The sequence below is a fragment of the Mustelus asterias genome, chromosome 23 (assembly GCF_964213995.1).
Source record: "Mustelus asterias chromosome 23, sMusAst1.hap1.1, whole genome shotgun sequence".
Lineage (NCBI taxonomy): Eukaryota > Metazoa > Chordata > Chondrichthyes > Carcharhiniformes > Triakidae > Mustelus > Mustelus asterias.
In genome coordinates this window covers 49,375,320-49,393,428 of record NC_135823.1, presented here as the reverse complement: position 1 = coordinate 49,393,428, position 18,109 = coordinate 49,375,320, and the positions used below count along the sequence as shown (strand labels likewise).

General features: G+C 42.7%; 1 protein-coding gene across 1 annotated transcript in view; it reads right to left on the bottom strand.

Moving 5' to 3' along the window:
* Positions 1-18,109, bottom strand: part of glis2b (GLIS family zinc finger 2b) — a 457,410-nt gene that overhangs the window by 91,523 nt on the left and 347,778 nt on the right. The gene's annotated exons all lie outside the window — the stretch shown is intronic.

Here is an 18,109-nt window from a genome sequence, read left to right as displayed (position 1 = left end):
TTGTCACAAGTTAAACTTTCTAACACTGGATTGGTGGGACCTTGATGTTCTGTATGCTTCAACTGGATAAACTTCATGAGTCAGATTCATCGAGAGTTTAAATTATTACTGAAGTGCTAACTTGCTTCTGCAGATCCTTCACAATTATCTTTAATCATTGTTTTATTTATCACTACTCTCATTTTAGGGGTTTATTGCATTGCAATCGTTTAAAAAAGATGACTAATAACCATTGTGTAGGCACCTAAAACTGTAGTTCTATCTGCTGGTAACTCATTTATATGAACATTTTGTGTTACAGTGTAGGATGTGTGACTTATAAAATTCGTACAGTGCCCATCATTACTGAGAAGGGAGATCCCATGTTGATCCTGTCAACTGATCTCAGTCGGAGTGCTACAATTTTTTTTTTACAGAATCTTTTAAATGAGGAGGATACTTACCATCAGAGATTAGAGGAGAATTTCATCTCTGATTAACCTGTTCCTGTATTCTGCCTGGGAGTGAGAGAGAAATGTTTGAATCTAACAGCACAGGAGGTTGTCATTTGGCCCATCCTGTCCCATTCTTTGGAGTGTTTTGACTGGGGGGGAATTGAAAAGTGACATCCCAGGAAGGGAATCTGCTAAATTTGAATCGTGTTAAATTGCTGGTTATAAATTGCGTTCAGATTGAGATAATAAGCAGAGATATACAAAACAGTTAAAAAATTAAAAAAACATTCAAAACTAATTAAACAAGATAAAGATGGCGGGTCAGGTGATGAATTGTTCTTGCACGATGTGGGAGCAGGTGGACCCCATTGTGGTTCCCAGTGACCACATCTGTAGTAAATGTTGGTTGCTCGAGAAACTCCGGCTCAGAGTTGATGAACTGGATTATGAGCTTCGGACGCTGCAACACATCAGGGAGGGGGAGAGCTATCCGGACGCTGCATTCCAGGAGGCAGTCACAGTCCTTAGACTAACTAAGTTGAATTTGGTCAGGGACAGGAGGGTATGGCTGCGAGTGAGGCAGGTAGAGGGATCCAGGAGGTACGGTTGTAGGAGCCTGAGCTCTTGTCCGTGTCCAACAGGTTCGAGATTCTTGCTCCCTGTGTGGACGGGAATGGGGACTGCAGGGAGGATGAGCCAACTGACTGCAGCACCGTGGTGCAGGGAGTCATTCAAGTAAGGGGAGAGAAAGGAAATGTAGTTGTAATTGGGAATAGTATAGTTAGGGGCATAGACACTGTTCTCTGTGACCAGGATCGAGAGTACCGAAGATTGTGTTGCCTACCTGGTGCTCGGGTTTGGGAAATCTCATCTGGGCTGCAGAGGAGTGGGAGGGTAAAGATCCACTTGTTGTGGTCCACGTAGGTGCCAACGACATAGGTATAACAAGAGCAGAGGTTCTGCTACGGGAGTATGAACAGCTAGGAGCCTAATTAAAAAGCAAAACCAAAAAGGTAACAATCTCTGGATTACTATCTGAGTGATGAGCTAACTGGCACAGGATCAATAAGATTAAGCGGGTAAATGCGTGGCTCAAAGATTGGTGTGGGAGAAATGGGTTTGAATTCATGGAACATTGGCACCAGTACTAGGGAAGAAGGGATTTGTTCCGATGGGACAATCTTCATCTGAACCACGCTGGGACTAGAGTCCTAGTGAATCGCATAACTAGGACTGTAGATATGGCTTTAAACTGAATAGGGTTTTTTGGGGGGGGCGGGGGAGGAGGGTGTTCAGTTGTCGGGGAAATTAGAAAACCCAAATTAAAGGAGGAGGTAAGAGTTCAGGTTAGTGATGTGGCTGATGGTTACCAGACAATAAAGGTGAGGGACAGAACGGGTGAATGTCTTTATGCACCAAGGAATTATAAAAAAAGCATAAGGAAATTTACCAGTAGAACAAATTTAACAACTTTGTATCTAAATGCACGAAGCATTTAGAACAAAATTAATGAGTTAATGGCGCAAATAGAAACAAAAGGGTATGGTTTGGTGGCGATTACTGAGACATGGTTAGAAGGAGATCAGGTCTGGGAATTGAATATCCAAGAGTACTCAGCATTTCGGAAAGATAGACTGAAAGGAAAAGGAGGTGGTGTAGTTTTGCCGGTGAAGAAGGTGATCAGTGCTGTAATAAGAAATGACATAAACACGGGAGATCAAGATGTGGAATCAGTCTGGGTAGAAATAAGAAATAGCAAAGGGAAGCAAAGCACTGGTAGGAGTAATCTATAGGTCCCCAAGCAGTAGTTCTGCAGTGGGGCACAGTATAAACCAGAAAATACTGGAGGCTTGCAAGAAAGGTATGGCAATAATCATGGGTGATTTTAATATGCACGTAGATTGGAAGAATCAAATTGGCAAGGGTAGCCTGGAGGCAGAGTTCATTGAATGTATTAGAAATTGTTCTTGGAACAGTAAGTTGTGGAACCAACCAGGGAGCAGGCCACTCTGGATTTGGTATTGCGTAATGAGGAGGGACTAATTGATGACCTCATAGTTAAGGATCCCCTAGGGAGTAGTGACCATAGTGTAATAGAATTCAAAATTCAGCTTGGGGGTGAGTCCCACACTAGCGTTCTGGAATTAAACAAAGGAAATTACTTAGGCATGAGGACAGATTTGGTACGTAGAGTGGGCAGGAAGGCTAAAAGGTAGAACAGTGGCCGTTGTTTAAGGAGATGTTTAATTCCTCACAACTAAAATATATCCCAGTGACGAAGAAAGATGGTAAGGGGGGGGGGTAAAAAACATCCATGGCTAAACAAGGAGGTCAAGGACAATGTAAAGACAAAAACTAATGTATATCATATTGCATAGGCCAGTGGCAAGCTGGAAGATTGGGAAACTTTCAAACATAAAAACAAAGGGATACTAAAAAAGTAATAAAAAGAGCTAAGGTAAATTACGAAAGAAAACTGCGCAAAATATCAAATAGGATAGCAAAAGCTTCTATAAGTATATAAAAGGGAAGAGAGTCGCTAAGGTGAATGTTGGTCCCTTGGAAGATGAAGCCAGAGAGTTAATAGTGGGGAACACTGAAATGCCAGAGATGCTAAATCAATACTTTGCCTCAGTTTTCATGGTGGGGGACACTAGTACCATTCCTGTAGGAGCAGGCAAGTCAGAGGTAATAGAGAGGGTAGAACTTAGAACAGTCAATATCGCTAGGGAAAAGGTACTCAGCAAACAATTGGGATTGAGGGCAGACAAGTCTCCCGGGCCTGATGGCCTATATCCTAGGGTATTAAAGGAAGTGGCAGTGGAGATAGTGGATCCATTGGTTATAATATTCCAAATTTCCCTGGACACAGGGAAGGTTCCAGTGGATTGGAAAAATGCTAATGCTAAACACCCTTATTCAAAAAGGGAGGGAGGCAAAATGTGGGAAATTGATTCCAGAGATGAGGGGTTTGTCGTATGAAGAGAGATTGAACAGTTTAGGCCTAAATTCTCTCTCTCTCAATTTAGAAGAATGAGGGAGATCAAATTGAGGTATACAAGATGATAAACAATATGGATAAAGTAGATGTGGAGCGGATGCTTCCTCTTGTGGGGCATTCTAGGATGAGAGGTCATAGTCTTAGGATAAGGGGAAGCAAATTTAAAACCGAGTTGAGGGGAAAATACTTTTCCCAAAGGGTTGTGAATCTGGAATTTGCTACCCCCAAAGTGTGGTGGATGCTAGGAAAGTGAGTAAATTTAAAGAGGCGTTCGATAGATTTTTAATTGGTAATGGGGAGGGTTATGGGGAGAAGGCAGGAAAATGGGGATGAGGAGCATATCAGCCATGGTCGAATGGCCTAATTCTGCTCCTATATCTTATGAACTTATGGAGCTACCCAACCAGTCCTATTCTCCCTCTTTGTCCCTATAGCCCTGAAATTATTTTTTTCAAGTATTTATCCAATTCTCTTTAATAACAAATTATTATTGAATCTGCTTCTACCATCCTTTTTTAGGCAGTGTATTCAAGATCATAACTTAATGGCAAGTTTCCTCATTTCAGCTCTGATTCTTTGTTAATCACTGAGTTTGTGTCCTCTGGTTACTGACCCTTCTGCCACTGGAAACACCTACCCCTTATTTACTCCATTAAAACTATTCATGATTTTGAACGATTCCATCAAATTTCCTCTAACCTTCTCTCCTGCAAGGAAAATAACCCCATCTTCTTCATTTTCTCGTCATGGAAGAGTTTTCCAGGTATGGAACAGATTCAAGTTCAGGATTTATAGAGTGATTGAAGGGAAAGAAGAGTTCAACATGAAAGTTTAAAGCCAGCTTCCTCGTGTAGCTTCAACAGTGGAACTGTAATGGGAATTCCATTTGAGATCAGACAGAGGACAAGAATATTAGTAGATGTAGAATTAAGTGTGGAGCTATCAAAGATGGCGGCATTTAAAGTGTGAATTCATTCTGATTCACCAAACAACAAGCTTTCAACCATCAGCTCTGCTATCAGGAGTATCCTCACAGATTCAGAACAAAGGGAAATGCAATGTCCTTGCACTTTTGCCCCTCTTGGACTTGTGCTTCTTTCAGAAGCTGGGCAATCTCATAGACATCTCTGCTTAGGCTGATAATCAATGGGCATAAGTAGTAGTGGTTGCACGCTTGTTCCGTTTCTCCTTGTCAACATCAGGTAAGTCCCACTGCTCCCATCCAGGAAATATTATCACAGATGAAGTACACAACCCAATTAAGAGGAATGACTATGAGCCAAAACCAAAGCATTGGGTCCGAAAGCTGAACATTCCATCTGGCTGCTTGAACTGCATCCACTGTGTTACCTAGCCAGAATAACTTGCATCCTATACTCATGTTAGACTCCCAACTGTTTGAACTTCGAAACCAGCTTCTTGTTGCTACCATTCTTGTGAATTAGATAATTAAGCAATGTGCATACATGCTGAGTGGTTCTGAAGATTCTGTCCCTGCCTTGGCTGAGAGAAGCAAATTTCACAAAAGAATCCATGGAGAGGAATGGGAGGCTGCAAAGAGATGACTTTCTTGAAGTTTTAAGATTGTGAACCTTTTGAATCCTTGTGGGAATGACTCAGATCTCAATAACCTGGCCACGGCAGCCAGAGCCTCACACTTGAACCATTTTATTTGGACAGGAGACGGGAGCCGTCTTTGCATGTGCATCTTGACAGCTGATTCGTACACATTTCTTAATCCGCAATTAACCTCCAGGGATGGCAGAGGGAAGAGGAGGAACTATTGAATAATCTCCAATCAGAAAGGCCAATCATGAGGGCTTACTCATCACTTGATATTTGTGGGAATTAGTTCATTGCAGTCCAGTACTTGCACTGACTCTGAAGGTCCCTCTCTGTCTCAAGGTTTCGTTGTAAGTAACACCATCCCAAAGGAAGAGGGTGTTGATAATCTGTTGTGTGCTTTTCATTATCTTAACTCTAGACTATTCTGATTCCAAAGCTAGCATGATATACTGATAGGAAGGCTAACGTGGATAGACGTATCAGTGCTTTAAGTCCAAGTTTTAATTTGCACTGCGGTTTCAGCACCCTGCAGCCGATCAGTGGTTAGTTGCAGTTTAAAGTCACCTGTTCTGATTGCGTGAACAGTTAAATTATTTATGGTAGTTGAAGGAGGCAACGTTATTAATCTTTGAGGCTGCTTTGGATTAACTGTACGCTTAAAGAAAAGAACGATATACATTTATATTGCACCTTTCACAGTCTTGGGACGTCCCAGAACACTTTTTACAGTCAATTAAGCAATTTTTGAAGTGTTGTAATGTAGGAAATACAGAAGAAAATACAATATGTTCTCACAAATAGCAATGTGATAATGAGCTGATCATCTGTTTTTGTGATGTTGTTTGAGGTATAAATATTAGCCAGGACACTAGGGATAACACCTCTATCCTTCTTTTCCATCCGTCTTAGAGCACATAGTCAGAGATGTTAACAAAAACAGATGGTACTTCGCAGATTACATGCTCAGATGGGGTAGGTTTTGTACCCACAATCTTTCTGCACAGTGTGCTACCCACTGAACCATGATTGATGTGGACTTAAAGTGAATTGAACTATCAGCCTTCTCTGAAGTGGTCAGAGAGCACTTTTCCTTTCTTAAAAACAAAAGTGCTGTGTTAATTCTGGGTGTCACATATGTCCAAGAGCTTTGTTTAAAATGGTTATTTCTCCTACCTCTCCTCATTCTCTTCACCACTCACATAAGCACATTGCAATGCAAAATGAGTTGTCTACACTCGCCTTTACACACAAATTGCCATTCTTCATTAAAGGCTTGGACAATGAGAGCTGTGGGAATCTTCACAGTTGAATCTGCTCTGTTCTTGCTACATTTTATCATGCAAATACACACACTTCATAGCTGATGGTTGTGATTGACAGAGGCCATCATGTCAGCCCCAGGATGTCAGTGCAGGCCTTCCTCCGGGTAGTGCCCTACGTCCAAACATCTTCAGCTGCTTCATCAACGATCATCTCTCAGTCATAAGTGGGGATGTTTGCTGATGAATACACAGTATTCAGTACAATTCGCAACTTCTCAGAAACTGAAGAAGCCATTGTCCAAATTAGTAAGACCTGGGCAACATTCAGACTTGAGCTGATAACTGACAAGTAACATTTGCCAGGCAATGACGAACTATCTAAAACGAGAGAATTTAACCTTCTCCCCTTCACATTCAATCGCATGCTATTGCTGAATCTCCCATTATTAACATCCTGGGGATTACAATTGGCCAGAAATCTAACTGGACTAGCCATATAAATACTGTGGCTGCAAGAACAGGTCAAAGACTAGGAACTCTGTGGTGGGTAATTTAATTCCTCCCTTCCTAAAGCTTCTCCACCATCTGCAAGGCACAGTCTCCACTTGTCTGGATGAGTGCAGCTCCCAACAACATTCAAGAAGCTCAGCACTATCCAGGACAAAGCAGCCTGCTTGATTGGTGCTCTCTCCACCACCAAAGCACAGTGACAGCAGTATGTGCCACCTACAGAATGTACTGCATCAAGGCTCCTTTGATAGCACCTTCCAAACCCATAACCTCTATCACCTAGGATGATGAGGGCAACAGATGCATGGGATTCCACCACCTGCAAATTTCTTTGCAAGCCACACACCATCCTGACTTGGAACTATATCACCGTTCCTTCACTGTCGCTGGGTCAAAATCCTGGAATTCTCTTCCTAACAGCACAGTGGGTGTACCTACACCAGATGGACTGCAGTAGTTCTAGAAGGCAGCTCACCAACACTACCTTGTGGGCAATTAGAGATGACCAGCAAATGCTGGCCTTGTCAGTGATGCTCACATCCTATGAAGGAATTAAATAATTTTTCCACCAGGAGTTTGTGTAATGATTAGGAGTAGGCATCATAGAATTTAAAGCATATTAAGAGGTAGTTTAGCTCATTATGAATATGTTGTTCATCCAGCCCTGTTTCTTATTTTCTCTGTATTACCACCCCGAATGAGATCACTTGAGTCTCTATAGACCAGGGCTTTTTGACTTAGTTGGTCCAGTTGCACACTTATCTATGTGGCCAAGGAATATTTATACACTGAGAAACCGAAGCATGGCTCTAAAGTAGTGATAGACATCTCTGCATAAAGGTATAAACAGTAAGAAGTTTAACAACACCAGGTTAATGTCCAACAGGTTTATTTGGTAGCAAAAGCCACAAGCTTTCGGAGCCTTAAGCCCCTTCTTCAGGTGAATGGGAATTCTGTTCACAAACAGGGCATATAAAGACACAAACTCAATTTACAGAATAATGGTTGGAATGCGAATACTTACAGCTAATCAAGTCTTTAAGTTACAAACAATGTGAGTGGAGAGAGCATTAAGACAGGTTAAAGAGATGTGTATTGTCTCCAGACAGGACAGCCAGTGAGACTCTGCAGGTCCAGGCAAGCTGTGGGGATTACAGATAGTGTGACATGAACCCAATATCCCGGTTGAGGCCGTCCTCATGTGTGCGGAACTTGGCTATCAGTTTCTGCTCAGCGACTCTGCACCGTCGTGTGTCGTGAAAGTCGCCTTGGAGAACGCTTACTCAAATATCAGAGGCCGAATGCCCATGACCGCTGAAGTGCTCCCCAACAGGAAGAGAACAGTTTTGCCTGGTGATTGTTGAGCGGTGTTCATTTATCCGTTGTCGCAGCATCTGCATGGTTTCCCCAAAATACAATGCCTCGGGACATCCTTTCCTGCAGCGTATCAGGTAGACAACATTGGCCGAGTTGCAAGAGTATGTACCGTGTACCTGGTGGATGATGTTCTCAGGTGAGATGATGGCATCCGTGTCGATGATCCAGCACGTCTTGCAGAGGTTGCTGTGGCAGGGTTGTGTGGTGTCACAACACACTGTGCCGAAAGTGTTTCATAAGAGTTGATGGTACTTAGTTATGATGCAATTGCAGGTTCGAACTAAACTCAAACAGATCTTGGGATATTGTCCAAGCTCCTTGATTGTTTTACACTGGGGCAAGCAGTGTGAATGCCCAGTGTAAATATTATTTAAGCTGTTTTGTGAACACAAGATTATTGCATTGTCCTGTTAAAGTTAGACATGGGCTGTATTGTGATTTAAAAAAAAAACTCTCACTTGACAGCTGCAAGAATTTCAGAATGATATATTGGTGCTTTCCCATGGAAAGGGAAAGTTAAAAGGACAGATCACTCTGGGCAGCCTTCACCATGTTTAGAAGCCTTGGAGTAGTTTGCTGGCTGCCCCCAGTTCTTCATCCAGACACACGGAACAGCCATGGGGACCAAATTCGCACCTCAATATGCCAACATCTTCATGCACAGGCTCGAACAAGACCTCTTCACCGCACAGGACCTTCAACCAATGCTATACACTAGATACATCGATGACATTTTCTTCCTTTGGACTCATGGTGAACAATCACTGAAACAACTAATATGATGACGTCAACAAGTTGCATCCCACCATCAGACTCACCATGGACTACTCTGCGGAATTGGTTGCATTCTTGGACACACGCATCTCCATCAAGGACGGTCACTTCAGCACTTCACTGTACCGCAAGCCCACCGATAACCTCACAATGCTCCACTTCTCCAGCTTCCACCCTAAACACGTTAAAGAAGCCGTCCCTTATGGATAAGCCCTCCGAATACACAGGATCTGTTCAGATGAGGAGGATCACAACAGACACCTCCAGACGCTGAAAGATGCCCTCATAAGAACAGGATTTGGTGCTCGACTCATCGATCGACAGTTCCGATGCGCCACAGCGAAAAACTGCACCGACCTCCTCAGAAGACAAGCACGGGACACGGCGGACAGAGTACCCTTCGTCATCCAGTACTTCCCCGGAGCGGAGAAGCTACGACATCTTCTCCGGAGCCTTCAACATGTCATTGATGAAGATGAACGCCTCGCCAAGGCCATCCCCACACCCCCACTTCTTGCCTTCAAACAACCGCACAACCTCAAACAGACCATTGTCTGCAGCAAACTACCCAACCTTCAGGAGAATAGTGACCATGACACAACACAACCCTGCCACAGCAACCTCTGCAAGATGAGCCGGATCATCGGCACGGATGCCACCATCTCACGTGAGAACACCATCCACCAGGTACATGGTACATACTCATGCAACTCACCAACGTTGTCTACCTGATACGCTGCAGGAAAGGATGTCCCGAGGCATGGTACATTGGAGAGACCATGCAGACGCTACGACAACGGATGAATGAACACCGCTCAACAATCACCAGGCAAAACTGTTCTCTTCCTGTTGGGGAACACTTCAGCAGTCACGGGCATTCGGCCTCTGATCTTTGGGTAAGCGTTCTCCAAGGTGGCCTACACGACAACGCAGAGTTGCTGAGCAGAGACTGATAGCCAAGTTCCACACACATGAGGATGGCCTCAACTGGGATCTTGGGTTCATGTCACACTATCTGTAACCCCCACGACTTGCCTGGGCTTGCAAAATCTCCTCTAACTGTCTTGTCTGGAGACAATATACATCTCTTTAACCTGTGCTTAATGCTCTCTCCACTCTCATTGTCTGTACCTTTAAGACCTGATTACCTGTACAGACTCGCATTCCAACCATTATTTTGTAAATTGAGTTTGTGTCTTTAAATGCCCTGTTTGTGAACAGAACTCCCACTCACCTGACGAAGGAGCAGCGAAGCTAGTGGCTTTTGCTACCAAATAAACCCATTGGACTTTAACCTGATGTTGTGAGACTTCTTTCTGTGTTTGCCCCCTTTAGGCCAGGGTTGATGTGTGACAACATGATAAGCCCTGAAGAGGTAGTGAGATTAATTTTGTTACATAAAAATTTTCTAAAGATGAACTGTTAATGCTCAGAGTCCACATGGGTATAATTTACATGAAAATGAATATTCACTGACCTGGTGTTGTGTAATCGTGGTTAGGATTGTGCTGGAAGACCTGGAATGCTAAACACTATTATCTGGTGAGAATAGACGTTATAATGTGTATAGATGTGCAAAGAGGGACCTGGATGGGGCTGCTGCTATATCTTGCATCAATAAAACAATTGGGCTAAATCAGTTCATCCATTTTTGAGGCATGTCTCACGGTAATGGAGCTTTGCGCCAAGGAGAACACCATGTGGCTTGTATAGTTAAAGGGGGTGTAGTGTGCTTACATTTCAGAGTAAGTTTGAAGCTTTTTAGAAGAGTTCAGACACATGGCATAAGACAAAATATAATTGTGTGTGTTGAAAGTTGATTGACAGAAGGTTGGTGTAGTTCAGACTGCTTGGAAGTGTTGTTACCTCAGGCTAAGTGTTGGCTTTACTTTTGTTCTTGAAAATTGCTTTAGAATCTTTAGATTTGCTGACAACACAAAAGTTGAAGGTATGGCAAACCGTGAGGAGGATGGTGAAAGACTTCAAAAGACAGGTGGATAAGAAGAAAGAGCAGATATGGAAGATGCAATTTGCACAGAAATTGCAACATGGATTGCAACCCAACCAGATCATGTTGGTCTTTATCCTCTGCCGTGTGACCTGTTCCTGCACTCCCTTCCCTTCAAACACCTATCTGACCTACCTTCAATGTTGATGCCATCTCTCCAGTAGTACACTCCACAATCTCTCAACACTTTTTGCCGAAGAAGATTTCTTCTTATATCTGTGTATCTATTGTTCTAGGATCCTCCATCATAATTTTAAACATTCCTCTATCAAATCTTCTCTGGTCTAGTTCTTCCAATTCTTTCTGTGTATTTGTCATTCCTGAGAGCAGGCAAAACATCTTGTGTTGTACCACCTAGTGTGGAGCCCAAAACTGTGCAGTTTTCTAAAAATTCACCATAACATCGACTTTTATTTTCTGTACCTTTTGCCTCACATTGAAGTCTGGGTGGAGGATGAGTGAATATTCCCAAATATCCACCAATAAATAGGTGCCTGAGAGGAACCTAGGTGACCCTTGTTGCTAAGTGTTAGTGTGTAGTACTCTGACCCTCTGATCCACAAGGTTGCGGGTTCAAGCCCTGCTCCAGCACTTGAGCTCAAAAATCAAGGTTGACATTTTTCATTTCATCTTTCATTAAATCAGCTCTCTTGGGAGAACAATACCTGGTATGCTGACCAATATTTACCCCTCGATCAGCATTGCAAACAAAGATTAAATGGTCGTTATCACATTGCTATGTTCAGAACATATTGTGCACAAATTGGCTGCTGCATTTCCTATATTATAAGAAGTTTAACAACACCAGGTTAAAGTCCAACAGGTTTATTTGGTAGCAAAACTTTTGCTACCAAATAAACCTGTTGGACTTTAACCTGGTGTTGTTAAACTTCTTACTGTGTTTACCCCAGTCCAATGCCGGCATCTCCACATCATTTCCTATATTATAACAGTGCTTATATTTAGAAGCTCTTTGTCTGTCAATTGTTTTAGGAAATGTTATGACCATGAAAGATGCTATAGAAATGCAAATCTTTCTTTCATCTCATTTGAAGGCTTGGCCTCGGTGCCTGCCCCACTGGTAACAGGTTTGAATAGGATGTTGGTCGTTCAAATCCACATCCAAAGTCTCTGGTGTTGTGCATTGGTGTTTTATTTAATTTTCCATTCGTGTACAACATTAATGTATTTTTTAATTGATATGTTTGATGTGGATCCAGCCATTGTGACATGGGCACTTGGCTCTTCAGTAGAAGGGGGCATTGTTGCAGTGACTAAACAAACACTGCCATGTTTTAATTTATATCTTTTATTAGCTGGACAGCCAGCAAACATGATGCCTGGGAAAGAAACATGTAATGAAAAGGCTGACCTATTATTGTGCCAGATGCTGACCACTCTTTCAAACTAAAGTTCAGTCTTTAGAAAATTGCTAAAATGGATCTGAGTAGAAGCTGGCACAATTTTAAACAAAACCACAAGTGATTAATTATGTTAAAGCAATTGAGAATGTTTCAGATAGGTTTGCACCTTTAATTCTTCACACTTAAAAATCTATAATGGCACCTTCAAAAAATCTTAGGAGTAAAACAGCTTCTTTAATTGTTTGGATCCAGAAATGTAAACTGTGATGTGCTTTGCCTATTAAAGCCGTTGGCTTGCTCAAGTAGTTCAGACAGATGCAATGATTCTGCAAAGATGTTATTCTGTGTGGGAGAGTGGAAGTGATCTTTTGGTCAGGAGAGAGTGTTCAATTAAAAGGAAACTGTAGGGGGAGGGGAATGTGCCTGAGGATTTTTCTCTCCTCTCCTACAAGATGAGTTGTATGTTGTTACACAATGGCCAGACATTCTTAACTTGTGAATCTGGTCAATGAGTTTTGGTTGACTGAGCTGTGACCCCTCTGTTGAGTCAGATATTGTCCACGTATACACTTTCGGCATTGGTATTTTGATAGTATCAACACAAGAATTAGGAACAGTAGTAGGTTATTTGACCACTTGAGCTTGCTTCACCATTTGATGAGATTATGGCCGATCAGTGTGTGGCATCACCCCCTCCACCCAGTAACCCTGACTGCCTTGTCAATGAAAAATCTGTCTAACACCGCCTTGACCCAGTCCCACTGCTTCTGGGCAAGACTATCGACCCTCTTAAAGAAAAAAGTTCTCATCTTGGTGTTAAATGGAAGACTCGTAATTTTTAAACTGTCACCAGTTCTAGACTACTTGACATGAGGAAGCATCCACTCTGTCTAAGCCCATCTGGATCTTATCTGTTTCAGTAAAATCACCTCTCATTCTAAACTCCAATGGGTATAGATCCAATTTGGTCAACCTTTCCTCGTAAGATAATCCCTTCATCCCAGGATTCAGTTGAGTGAACATTCTCTTAACTACTTTGAATGCAATAATGTCCACCTTAAGTAAGAAGACCAAAGCTGTACACTGTACTCCAGATGCAGTTTACTTAAGGCCCTGTACAGCTATAGCAAGACTTCCTGACTTTTATATCCATTCTCCGTGCAATAAATGTCAACATTATATTTGCTTCCCTAATCACTTACTGAACCTGCATACCAACGTTTTGCGATTTGCGTACCTGGTCACCCAGACCCCTCAATGTAGGGTTCCACAGTCTTTCTCCATGCAAATAATATGCTGCTTTTCTGTCCTTCTTGACAAAATGGACAAGTTCACGTTTTTTCCACATGATACTCCCTGTCTGCCAATTTTTTTGTTCACTCACTTAACCTATTTAAATCCCTTTGTAGACCCTTATGTCTTCTACTGACAACTTACTTTCCCACCTATGTTTGTGTCACCGACAAATTTAGCTACCACGCATTTAGTCCCTTTGTCCAAGTCATTGATATAGATCCGAATAGTTGAGTCCTCTGTACGGAGGCCTAGGCACTTTGTTAGAGCCCTAGATCACAATCCCAAATTACATTAGGAAGCCAGGCTAGACCCCAATAATTTTTCTATTTTTGACATAAATGTGAGGATAGGATGTTTCACTCCAGGAGTAATTTTGCTGACAAATTAGAGATCTATTATAGTAAAACAAACTTTATTTAATAACACAGTTTAGCTATAACTTAAAAAATGAAGCAGCTTAACTATTAGCTGTTTGAACAATATTTAAACATGAAAAAAACAACTCTAATTTATAACATCACTCTTTCAGTTCCAAATAAGCAATGTTTTTCTTACAAACTCAAAAATCACTAAGTACAATTGGCAACCATAAATATATTTGATATCAGGAGTATAAACAGCCTTGAAGCTTGGTGTTTTGTGGAGAGAGCAGTCTGCAGACCTGTCTTTAAATGAACCCAAGCCAGAGTGCCAAAAAAATTGTTTTCTCTCTGCTACATATCTAGCTCCTCCCATGAACCACATTATCACATGGCATTGTCAATCTAAACCCATCTTCTATTCCTTTAATCAAAAACTCCAACAGACCATTTCTTTTTGTAAACTAAAGTTCATTAACTCTTTCCTAAGTAAACACTACATGGCTAAAATTAGCAATGATCCTGCTGTCCCAGCATCTGAGTTGTATTCCTTCCACACATACCAACTGCCTGTAGAAAAAAATTGAACTTTAAAACAGTTCCCTTCAACATTAAAAAAAAATCTATAGCAATAGCACACTATCATCACTACTCCACTAGTGGCGGTGTGCCGCCCTGAAAACGATCCCTCGGCGGCACGCCGCCCTGAAAACAATCCCTTTATCCTTTCTGCTTTTTGTTAGCTAACCAATTCTCTATCCATGCATATTGTGTCCCTCTTATTTTGTGTTGTAATCTTTGATGTGGCCCCTTCTCAAATGCCATTTGGAAATGCAAGTACAGCATATCTATAGGTTATCCTTTACACAACTTACTAGTTACTTCCTTAAATAACTCGAGTAAATTAGTTAAACACCATCTCCCTTTCATAAAATCATGCTTGATCATATGATTTCTATATGTCCTATCACCTCCTTAAAAATGGATTATAGCACCTTCAAAGAATAAAGAACAAAGAAAATTACAGCACAGGAACAGGCCCTTCGGCCCTCCAAGCCTGCACTGACCATCCTGCCCGACTGAACTAAAATCCCCGACCCTTCCGGGGACCATCTCCCTCTGTTTCCATCCTATTCATGCATTTGTCTAAATAATCCTTAAAAGACACTATCGTATCTGCTTCCACCACTCCCCTGGCAGCGAGTTCCAGACACCCACCACCCTCTGTGTAAAAAAAACTTGCCTCATACATCTCCTTTAAACCTTTCCCTTCACACCTTAAACTTATGCCCCCTAGTAATTGATTCTTCCACCCTGGGAAAAAGCTTCTGACTATCCACTCTGTCCATGCCCCTCATAATCTTGTAGACTTCTATCATGTCACCCCTCAACCTCTGTCATTCCAGTAAGAACAAACCAAGTTTCTCCAACCTCTCCACCGAGCTAATGCCCTCCATACCAGGCAACATCCTGGTAAATCTTTTCTGTACCCTCTCCAAAGCTTCTGGTAGTGTGGCGACCAGAATTGAACATGATATTCCAGTGCGGCCTAAGGTTCTATAAAGCTGTAACATGACTTGCCAATTTTTAAACTCTGCCCCAGCCGATGAAGGCAAGCATGCCATATGCCTTCTTGACTACCTTCTCTATCTGTGTTGCCACTTTCAGTGACCTGTGTACCAGTACACCCAGATCCCTCTGCATATCAATACTCTTAAGGGTTCTGCCATTTACTGTATATTTCCTATCTGTATTAGACCTTCCATTTGTCCTGATTAAACTCCATCTGCCATCTCTCCGCCCAAGTCTCCAACCGATCTATATTCTGCTCTATCCTCTGACGGCCCTGATTGCTATCTGCAAATCCACCAACATTTGTGTCGTCCGCAAACTTACTATTCAAACCAGTTACACTTTCCTCCAAATCATATAACAGCAAAGGTCCCAGCACTGATCCCTGAGGAACGTCGCTTGTCACAGCCCTCCATTCAGAAATGCACCCTTCCACTGCTGCCCTCTGTCTTCTATGACTGAGCCAGTTCTGTATCCATCTTGCCAGCTCACCTCTGATCCCATGTCACTTCACCTTCTGTACCAGTCTGCCATGAGGGACTTTGTCAAAGACCTGACTGAAGTCCATGGAGACAACATCCACTGCCCTACCCTCATTAATCATCTTCGTCACTTCCTCGAAAAACTTGATCAAGTTAGTGAGACACGACCTCCCCTTCACAGAACCATGTTGCCTCTCGCTAATATGTCCACTTATTTCCAAGTGGGAGTAAATCCTGTCTCAAAATCCTCTCCAATGATTTCCCTACCACTGACGTAAGGCTCACTGGCCTGTAATTACCTGGATTATCCTTACTACCCTTCTTAAACAAAGGAACTTCCTTACGGCGTGTTTACTGTCTCCCTCCTTTCTTGAACAGAAATGTCACCTTTGTGATTTTCCAATCTTCTGGGACCTTTCATGGGGTTATCAATATCCTGGGAGTTGCCATTGACCAGAAACTGAACTGGACTGGCCATGTAAATACTGTGGCTACAAGAACAGGTCAGAGGCTAGGAATCCTGTGGTGAGTAACTCGCCATCTGACTCCCCAAAGTCTGTCCATCATCTACAATTCGCAAGTCAGGAATGTGATAGAATACTCTCCACTTCCCTGAAGAATGCAGTTACAACAACATTCAAAAAGCTTGACACCATCCAGGACAAAGCAGCCTGCTTTGTCCACAAACATTCACTCTCTCCACCACTGATGAACAGTGGCAGCAGTGTATACCATCTACAAGATGCACCTCAGGAACTCACCAAAGCATCTTGGGCAGCACCTTCCAAACCCACGACCACTATAATGAAGAAGGATGAGAGCAGTAGATACCTGGGAACACCATGACCTGGAAGTTACCCCCCCTCCCCTGCCCCCGGCTCCCCAAATCACTCACCATCCTGACTTGGAAATATTTCTTTCCCTGCCACTGGGTCAAAATTCTGGAATTCCTTCCCTAGCAGTGCTGTGAGTACGTAAACCACATGGACTACAGTGGTTCAAGAAGGCAGCTGACCAGCACCACCTGGAGCGCCATTGGGGTTGGGTTGGGTTGGGCTAACCAGTGATGTCCATACCCCGTAATTGAATAATAGCAATTTTCTCTCACCCTTTTGTGTTTTGATTTTCAACTATTCTTGTTTTTTTTGTGTTTACTGGACTGAAGATAAACAGAAAATATACCTGTTCAACCCTCCCACCATCCCCTTGTTTTCCATTATTAATTCCCCAGTCTCACCCTCTATATGACCAATGTTCAGTTCAGTTACTTTTTAATTCTTATTAAATCAGTTAGTCAGTGTTTCTATATTTCTAGTTAGCTTTCCCTCTTATTTCTCCTTCCTAATTATATTTTTAGTCACCCTTTGCTGGTTTCTACAATTAGTTCAATCTTCTGACCTACCATTGAACTTTGCAGTATTATTGTACACTTTCTTTTCAATTTAATACTATCTTTAACCTCAGTTTACCACTGATGGTGCGTCCTTCTAATTGAGTCTTTCTTTCTCAATGGAAAATATATTTGCTGACAGTTAGAAAATATTTCCTTAAATGGCTGCCACTGCTTCATTTCATCCTTCCTTTTATCCTGTTTTCCCAGTTCACTTTAACATGTTCTCATTCTCTTGTAATTGCCTGCCTTGAAGTTTAAAGTAGCCCTAGTCTTTGTGGCCATCTCTGTTGCTTAAATTAAATAACCTTGTTTAGCTCAGAATGGAATATGTAATATCTGTGGTGGGACACCCTCCCCCCCCTCCTCCCCCCCTCCTCCCCCCTCCTCCCCCCTCCTCCCCCCTCCCTCCCCCCTCCCACCCCACCCCCCCAGCCCCCCACCCCCACTCCCCCCCCTCCCCCTCTCCTCCCCCCCTCCCCCCCCCACTCCCCCCCCCTCTCCCCCCCCCCCCTCTCCCCCCAAAGTCCTTCTCACCCCCTTGTCTCTGTCCATGGACCTTTCACCCATTTGCTGTTTCTGCCCTTTTTGCTCGCACCATTCCGGCATCTTCCCTTTCTGCTGACCTGCTCTCTCTGACCCCAGCCATTTCTCCACCCCTCATCATTTCTACACCTGTGCACTACTTTTATATTTCCTCTCCACCTACCTGCC